Below are 9,829 nucleotides of genomic sequence, written 5' to 3' on the forward strand. Positions count from 1 at the left end.
ATTGCTAGGACTAAACTGAGAAATACTGTATTAATTCTGTGGTGCTAAATCAGCTGTACAAGAAATTTTTGACTGTTGGGCACTGCCATTCCACACCTACAAAAAGGCAGTGGTAAGACCTTCATTGATCTCTGTGAAGCTGAAGCAGGCTCTTCATCTCTGCTCCTGCTATAGAAGGCACTCAAATAACTTTACCACATGGACAACGCAGGGAAGTCTGACAAACCATGCTGTCAAGTCATTCAGACATGCATATGAAATATTGAGATCCCAGTTGCATTCTTAAGGGAATTTAAAAATTACTACTGTTCTTTAGACAGGATATTACAGAGAAAAAAAAAATATCACAGGGCAACAACTTGTTCTTAATGCTATTTTCGATGAGTATGACTTGCACCTAGACACTCATAGAAACACGTGGAAAAAGAGGATTGGTCAAAATGGACACAACATATATTATTTAATCTAAACATAGTAAGTGTTGACACAAATAGTATTTAAAAAAAAAAAATCAAAGAAACATTTAAAGTGACCAAAAGTAAGCATCTTCATATACACAAGCCAAAAATGCTTACTCTCCTTGACAGTAACTTTTAATGATAGTCAATCCCAGAGGGATTTTTTTGGAAGTATTAACCTTGCCACAATTTCCTGCTACACCTGAACAACACCTTTAAACAATAAAGACAAAAAGAATCTGTTTGAAATCCATGGCATGCATCAAAACTACCTGAATGCCCATCCTTAATGTTGACCTAGAACTATGGAACAAGGACAAAATGCCAAATAATAGACTACTACACCCTTGCATTTTCTGCAGACTTTTCATTAGTATATATTAGTGATTTGTCTAAATAAGCTTCATTTATAAATTGTTCTCTTCATATAGGTAGCCTGGAATGTTGTTCATACAATTAGTCAAGATGAAACTATAAACCAAAACTTTAAAGATTATTTTTTACACTATGTAAAATGCTAAAAAGTTAACTTTCACCTTCAGTGTTTTATTATTTGCCAGCAGTTTTTTGTTTCTCTGGCTTTAACAGGTTTTTTTTTTAAACACATGGAATCAGCTTTTCCATTTACTATGTAACTTATCTTTATAAAATAACCTTTTCTATACCACCAACTTGTTGCAAAGAGCAGTAACTAGTGCAACACCTTTACCAAGAAGACCCTGTGATACTGGGAAAGTCTCTTCTGTACAACCAAGAGGAAACATAGCAGTTGACAAGAGAGATTCTCATTGAAAACACAGCTTTCTTCACAAACAATGCAAAACTCCCTGAAGTACATGCTGTGCTAGAAAGTATCCCTTGCCCCCTCCACAATATTCTTATTAGGCATATCCTAACGGAATGAGAATCCGAGATGACGCAAATTAATCTAATATTCTAGAATAAATTTAAAGGCACTTAAGTTGGCAATCTTTTCTTATAGAAGACAGTACTTTAACAGTAAGTGGGTTGTAAATTTCATACAAACACTGAAAATAAAAGCAACATTTTAATGTTAAACAAAACTCATGGATGCACATATTTAACTATTCCCCTCTTTTTGAATTGTTACTGTTGCTTGCAAAGGGAGTACGGCACATTTTGAACAGAATGTTTATTTTGTTAGTTGGGAAAAAGAGAACAGAGGGCTCTTGGTATATAGACAACTAACATGCCTACAAAACATACAGTTACACTATGGTGCATTACTTTTAAAGCAAATCAATTCATTTACGCATTATCCATATCAAAACAGAAGTACGGTACAACAAAGTTTTCACTTGGTGTATTTCAATGTCCTTCCACTCTCCGGTGTCCATTAAAATTAGTAGTATGCCCAAGCCATAAAAGATGGCCAAAGAATATTGGGCCTCTGTTGCAAAACTGAAGGAAAGCTAGGCTACCATGTCACCGAGTTCACCTCCCCTGTTGCATTAACAGCACAAAATGAAACTATAACCAAACACGGCTATAAGAAACTGTATCTTCTTTATACTAAGAACGGCACAGAGATTTCAAATGTGTTTTAACATGAAGCGCTGTAGTAATGGTGTCATACCTTCCAAAACAACTGAATATTTCAAAGTTATTTAGCAAATAATGCTTCTTGGGTATAGAAATGATTATTCAATAGGTCTCTTTAAATTGTGAAAATGTGCACCCAGAAAGTGAAAGACCACTCAGTCAACCAGTGCTAGACAAATTCCAAGTAGTCTGAAGGATCTTTTAGTTATTACACAAATTTCAGACACATGCTGTTTCAAACTGTAGTCGGAAGTCAAGATATGGTTTCTGATAACATCTTGCAAACAGAAGTTTGGGTTACAAACAATAGCAGAGCTCTAGTAAGTGTTTTTGGGTTAAGCTTAAAAAAAACCCACCAAACTATTTTCCCTTTCACAAAGCCTTTGTTACAGTGTCAAAAAGTCAACGTTTTCTAGTGCAAATTAATGCCATCCAATCCTTAAAACTGTATCTACTTCAACTGGGGCAAAATAAAAACTAGTACCTGCCTGAATTCTCATCAACTTCCCGTAGAACGGCAGCATTTTGCTTAAGAACGCATCACCTTCCCCCAAAACACAAAACAAATGAGGGAGCAAGACATTGAAATACTGCTTTCTATGAACCTATGTATGAAACTAAGGAGACTACTGAATTCGTTCAAAGCTAGTTAGAGTAAGCAGGAATACCCCACAGAATAAACTGTCTAAACCAAGACAGTCTTGTAGTATTACCTGTGTATACACACACACCACGCACCTACATCAGAGAAAAAACGAGTTGTTCAAATATTATATGTAGCCTTGTAGAAAACAGAGACATTTTCTTATCTCTGCAGTTTTTCTTTGGCCCTTATTTGAACTTGACTTCCTGGTTGCATCCAACCAAAATACATCCACATGGACTATAATTAGCAATCCAATCCAATTAAACATATTGGGGTCAACTTAAAGGCTCCTGTCAAAAAAACAAACAGTCCTACAAACAGAATCTTCTTAAGTAGTATTCTTCAGAGTCAAAATAAGCTTTCTTCTCTATCTCATGTACACTCTTTCCATATTCCAGTGCAGAACAGCCCTATACAGCAGCTGGCAGAAACAAGAGATCATGCTTAAAATGTTACTTGTCAGAAGTTTAGATCTACTTATTTGCATGCTTCTTGCCTTGAGAAATAAAGACCTCTATATGCAAAATGTGGGGGACCATGTTCGCCTATTAGCAAAGCTTTAGCGAAACCTAAACAAACATCAGCAGAAGAGACTGCTATAAGTTTCTTCAGCACTCAAAAAAGCTGGCAATGCAGGTACCTGGTATATCATAATTTCCGTAATAAAACTCTTGAACAGAGGCTAAGTGAATCAAGTCTGAGACATGTTTTCATAAAAACAATGAGATGATGTAGCCATCAACTAACAATTACATTAAAGAAAAAAATTAGAATAAAGGTTGAGATGAAATTGTTTATTGCTTTTCAGCTGTGAGAAAAATAAGTTGGTTTGGTTTTTTGTGGGTTGGGTTTTTTGTTTTTGTTTGGTTTTTTTTTTTTTTTTTACACGCACCCTTTAAGTAACGTACCATGGGAGAATGTGAAAGAAACAGCACTGGCTCTTTCATGCCTCTTAGATTCCCACCCAAAAGTAAACCAAGAAGCGCAGTTCATCTAAAGCAACCGACCAGCCTATAAACCTGCTACTGCTCGTTACATCACGATCATTTGCATTTAAACTACGATATATAACGGTGCGATCCAGTAACTTTTTGTTCGGAGGCGCTGTACTGACCTGTCGGAACAGACCCGCAGCACGCACTGGCAGTATTTCTGGATGTGCACGTACAGAGCCCCCCCGCTGCGCCCAGGTACCTCTGGGGTGCGAGCAGACACGCGTGCTGCCCCTGGCTTACCCCACCGCGGCGTCCGCGGTTCCCCGCCCCGCGGCAACACCTGCCGGGCCCCCCTCAGGGCCGGGGCAGGCCTCCGGGCAGACCCCGCCGCAGGCCCGGCCCGGCCCCAGCTCCGCGCGGGAAAGCGGCCGGCACCCCTTGACAGCCGGCAGCGCATCAACTTTCGCGTGTGGGCCGCGGCCTCCATGATGGCCGGTGAAGGCGGGCGGGGGGGCCGGTTTGTTTACTTGCAGCCCGAGCCGCCGCCGGCGGCAGCATCACTTGAGCGAGGCGCTGCCACCCGCGGCCCGCCGGCCGCGCTGCTATTCTTAGCGCGCGGGCACGGGCGCACTCACGCACGCACGCACGCACCCACAGGCGCTCACGCGCGCAGAGAACTTCCCCGCGGGCAGACCCGTTCCTACCCCCAGCACCGGCATCCCGCCTCACAGCCGCCCCCACCGCACGCACGGCCGCGGGAGGCGGTGGGGGGGAGGCTGGCGCGCGCGCCCGGCGGGGAGGGGCCGCCGCGTGGGAACCGCCGGCCCCGCGCCCGCGCAGGCAGCGCCCCCGGGCGCGCGCCCTGCCCTGCCCCTGCCCCCCCCCGCCCCGTTACATAACCTCTCCCCGCCGAAACGCCCCCTGCCCCCGCCCTTCCCCACCTCAGCCCCGCGCCGCCGGGAGGGCGACCCCTCCCCTCCCTCGCTCCCTCCCTCCCTCCCCTCGGCTCCGCTCCGCTCCCGCCCCGCCGGCAGCGCTAGGCCACGGGCGCCCCCGCCCCGCGCTCCCCGCCGCCCCCGGCCGCGCGGCGCCGCCGCCCCGCATCCCCTCGCGCGCCGCCGCCCAAGCGCCCCGCCGCCGCCCGGCCCCTCCCGCCCCGTACCTGCAGAGGCGGCGGCGCCGCGGGCGCTGCTGCGGAGCCGGAGGGCGGCGGCGGCTCCGGGGGGAGAAGGGGAGGGAGGGCGCCGCTGCCTCCTCCTCCTCCCCTGTCCCCCCGCCGGGCTCGGCGGTCCCTGGCGGCCGGTGTCTCCGCGGGGGCGGGAGGAGGCGGCTCCGGCCCCAGGGCGCTGGCGGCGGCGGCGGCTACATGGAGCTGCGCGCCCCGCTACGCAGGGAGGCGCCCGGGCGGGCAGCGCGGCCGCAGCATCGATGCGCGGGGTCAGGAGGGCGGCGGCGGCGGCTCCCCCCGGCGCACTCACCCCGGAGCCGCCCGGGCCCCGCTCTCGGCTCCTCCCGCCGCCTCCGCCGGGCTCGTTATTGACTTTCAGGAAAACTCCCGACGTCACTGGCTCCCCCCGAGTGTCTCCCCCTCCGCGGCGGCGGCGGCGGCGGCGGCGGCATCCCCAGCTCTCGCGAGAAGCGCGGCGGGGACGGGGGGGCCGCCAGACAGAGCGGGGGGAGCCAGACAGAGGGGGGCGGCTGAGGTGAGGGTGGGGGAGGCGGGGGCCGGCGGCGGGAGGGGGGAGCGGGGGAGGCGAGGCGAGGCAGCCCGCCCGGCAGCCAGGCAGGGGCGAGAGCCGAGCCGAGCGGGGCGGCGTGTCCCGCCCCGCCGCCGGGCCGCGGGTGGGAGCGGGAGGATGGATGCAGGCGGCGGCGTCCGCCGGCACCGGGCGCTGCGCCGCGCCTGGGTCCTTCCTTCAGGCTGAGGCCGGTGCCGGCGGGCGCTGCCTGCCAGGCCGGGGGACCGGCCGCCTGCGGCCGGGGAGCAGCCGCGGGGGGCCCTGCCCCTGCCGGACAGGGGCCGCGGGGACGAGCTGCCTGCCCCTGCGGAACAGAAATCCGCCCGCGCTGCCGCTGCTTCTCTTCCCGCTGCGGCTGGAGTTCGCAGCCGCACGTCTCCCCGCCAGACCCGTACACACACCCCGAGCCCTGTCGCCTTTGTTCTCGCACTCCGGCGTTTACGTACTCCCTGCTCTTGCCTTGGTACCCGGAGCGGTCCACTTCGCTCCGCAAACTTCCCCGAATAAAAGTACCAGTTACACAGCGGGAAGCTGTAATTCATCCCGTGTTGAAGTGTTCAGTGGATGCCCCAGCCTCGACTGCTAAATTATCTGCAGGCTTTGAGTTACCCCAATGGGTAAACAAACATCTGGAGGAACCTTACACCCCCGTTCCTCGGCTCGTGACTCCCCGACATCCGTCGCCACAAGCAACGCAGAAATGTGAGCGGTGCCAAGAGGGCAACCGCGGTGCGGGGGGCTGAGCCCGGCGTTCGGCTGGCTTAGCAGCGGTGCCTCGGGGGCTGCGCGGGTTGGGAATCCCTGGCCTGCAGGCTGCTGCAGCTACAGCCGGGCACGATCCTGCGACTCTAATTAGCGTGAGGTTCATAGGTATGGTGCTCTCGACGGTTTATTTTATGGCTAAGTGGCTGTGTGCATGTGCCTCCATACATGGGTTTAATGCACATAAGTACGCTTTCTATCACTCGTGGTTTAAATAATACTCACAGATTCATTTTCTGCATAAATGCATCTATTATACTTGGAGTTGACGCTGACTTGTGTCAGAACCTGTTAATGCAAAGGGGAAACGGACCTTTCTGATTGCTTGAAATAAAATTATTTGCACTGTATTTGTATCGTATCAGTACAGAATTTATGCTAAAAATGGACATGAAGACATTCATCAAAATTACATTTAAAAAACGAAACAAACCAAAAATGTTTCTTTAGGATGTACCCCATGCTTGTTTTTTAAGTTTTCCTTCCTTTCACATCCCACCTTCCTCTGCAACCGTTTGAAACATCAGTCCTCCTTTTCCCTGTGCCGCTGCAGGGCTTCAGAGAGACTTTTTAGAGGATCTAAATAATCATATGAGTTGGCACAGGACTGGAGAGTTGCCTCCAGGGGCAGTGAATCCTTTCCCTGCTGTGGCAGGCAACCACACCAATAGTCCCATTCATAAATCTGATGAGTTTCCTCTCAGAACTACGAAGTTTGTTTGCCGCACTGTTCTTACTAGCAGGCTGCAGCCTAAGCTCTCTGTCCCCTTAATTCTGAAGAAAAGCAAAATTTATTATGTATGTGATTAACACATCTTTTTGAAAAAGAAGTTAAAAAGTACCTTGCCAGGCATTACTTCCTTTCCCAGAATTTACCGTTCGGTCTTCCTCTTTCTCAGAAACACTTTACTAAAGCAAGTATCTTATCAACTATCAATATTTACATAGAGCCATAGTATCGATTATTAAAATACGTTTATTCACTAATGTCTCCTTTGATCGTTGTTGCCATGCTGCTCCTGCAAAACTAAAGGTGTAGTTCTTGGAACGTGCCTTCTCTTTGCTGCGATTCCTACGAAGGACCCAGGACCTGAGGCAGCGTGAAATCTGCATGGGCAGTAGCTGATAGACTGGCAACCAACTGTTCAGATGCCAAATGTTGAGTGTGAAATCTAGGCCCACAGAAAGTCATGGTATTCGATATCAGCCAGATCGGGAATTTATGTTGCGTTCCGGCTATATGTTAATCCCTGCCACTAACAGTCACAAATCTCTTATTAGTGTATTTGTATAGTCGATCGTCTTAGTTTATTTCTCCTGATTTTCAAAAAGCCACTTATGAGATACTTCTTTTATGATGACAGTTAGTTTGCTTAAATTTATAAATAGATACTTGGTATAAATCACCCTGGAAAATCTGACATAAAAGTATATTTGTTTACATCTAAAAAGAAAAAAAACCCAGGCACTGAGGTAAAAATATTTTTATTACATTTTTATAACATTTTATAACATTTCTCTACAAGCAAAGATAGTTTTCTACATTTTTATTTTGTTACAAATTGCTGAAAAAGAAACAGTGGGCTGAAATCTGTCATACTGATCTGGAGACTAAACATGTATCTTTTAGCAATACTAAATTAGGATAATTTTATCTATACAATATGGACAACTATTCACGGACAGATCATTTTTTTTCTCAGTATGACTTTAAAATCAGATTCACCATCATCTTACTCCTTAGAAATCAAGTATCATTGCTCTGTTTGGAAATTCATAGTTCCTAGCTACTCCTAAGTTTTTGATGCTGCTCAGCCTTATGTGTTGACCTCACTGTGCTGAATCTAACCTGTCATTGTTTGTATGGATTATTAAATGTGCTATATAAATAAATGCTACTGTGCAACAGTTTTTTTCTTTTTTTTCCTAAAGCATATAATCATTTTACGGCTTAGTATCTCACTCCAAGGCTTCAGAATGATTTCTTGTAAAGAGTTAATCACTGTACATTGGGCAGAAATGACCCCTTGATTAATAACCAAATAGTGGCATACCTCTTTCAGAAATAACATGGCTGTGATGTACATACTGTGAACATAATGAGGTTGTAGGTTCTGCAGAAATTACATCATTTTCAGATTAATTACAATGTGACATGAATTTAATGAACATATTAACAACATATGCTAATGAAGAAAGTATTGCAATTCACATGAGAAGGACAACAGGACTGCATGTAAATTCAGGAGAAAATGGGAACCTCCGACATTACATGTTCCAAACACAGAATCATGAAACAAACTGAATAAAACCCATTCCTTGTCATCTACACTGCCACCACCAAGAAGGTCAATAAACTTTTATATGATCACTTGTAATCATGATTTCAACAGACAGCAAAGGGAAAACCTGCATATAATCTCTGTAAATTCTGTTCATCCTAAGGCAAAAAAGGATGTACCCCTTGTTTTACTCAACATGTTTATGTTAAGTGTTATCACTACCAGAGTGATAGAGTCTAAGACTACAGAGATATACATCCTGAAAATAAATAGTTAAATAGGAGAGGAGAAGATTCTGCCTGCAGAACGGTGGTTCTCTCTGCCTCTACGGATTACATCGCCTTCAGTTTAATTTCATTCCTTGTTCCTCATGTCAGCTAATAAGCTTGTTTCCATGTAAAAATGCATTTTTAAAAAAAATAACTTGAAGTGTAGCAATTTAAAAAAAAAAAAGAAAAAAAGGACAGTAGGTCAGATGACAATCTCTGGTTTTAAACTCCCTATTACTGTCTGCCTTGTTATTCTTTGAAAAGCAGACACAAATATCAGTAAAAACTGACTGATAGGAGAGCAACAAAATTTGCCCTACATAAAGTGATGCTTAAAATATGTATTACACATTTCGTTATAGTGAAGTTAAGGTCTTGCCTGCAAAAGTCGTGGCTTAAGTGTTACAGATACGTATAGTTCTTAAAAAGCTGAAACGTTTATTAGTGAGTTTAAGTTCAGCTGCTATAAGGGGTGAACATGTTCAGCTTATGTTGAGCTGTGACTCTGGATTCTGTGTATTGTCGTAGGCACACAGACACTTCAGGACTTTAACCACTGCCATCCAAATTGTAGTCGTTTCTCATGACAATTGGATTCCTCAAAACAAGAAAGAGCTCATTGTAAAGCTGCAGAATTCAGATAAGCCACGTAGGAAAGACATGTGGGCAGGGGATGTTGCAATCCACTGGACACCGGGAGGAAACAGAACTTACTGGTGGTCAGTTGGATTTTACAGTGCATTTCTTTTTCCTTTCTGTCACATTCGCTTCTAAATAGCTTTATCGCTTTAATCTCTTTCTCCTTTGTCTTTACTGTCTTTGAGTCTCAGTTAACTTCTTTTTGGCATTTCTGCCTCTGGGGCTGTCTCAGAGGGCAATATCCCACTCCATGTCCCTGGATATCTGTGATGTATTTGGGTAAAAAACATTAGAGAGTCATTAATTTATTTCTAATATATAAAGAATTGAGAAAAAAAACAACCTCGACTCTAGATTTTGCTTCCACAGGCTGTGTTTTGCTAAACATTCCACCAGTTCCATGAAACTGCTTCAACAGCAGCTGTCAGCGGCTGGCTGAGCTGACCCACCTCGCTGAGTGGCTCCTACATATATTATAAAAATTGTCTGGACACAGAAAGTTCTCCTTTCCACAGATGGTCACAGCTCATCAGTGC

At 46.2% G+C, this 9,829-nt stretch overlaps 1 protein-coding gene across 2 annotated transcripts in view; it reads right to left on the bottom strand.

Annotated features, from left to right (window-relative positions):
* The window catches only part of AKT3 (AKT serine/threonine kinase 3), a 158,558-nt gene extending 153,338 nt beyond the window's left edge, over positions 1–5,220 (bottom strand). Inside the window, exon 1 of one of the 2 annotated variants that reach the window (XM_072856485.1) lies at positions 4,765–5,220. The gene's annotated coding sequence lies outside the window, so the exon portion shown is untranslated. The remainder of the gene's footprint in view (positions 1–4,764) is intronic. The other variant, XM_072856486.1, reaches the window with a different exon arrangement.
* Positions 5,221–9,829: the final 4,609 nt, after the last annotated feature.

The sequence above is a fragment of the Ciconia boyciana genome, chromosome 3, assembly GCF_034638445.1.
Source record: "Ciconia boyciana chromosome 3, ASM3463844v1, whole genome shotgun sequence".
In the NCBI taxonomy this organism is placed as follows: Eukaryota; Metazoa; Chordata; class Aves; order Ciconiiformes; family Ciconiidae; genus Ciconia; species Ciconia boyciana.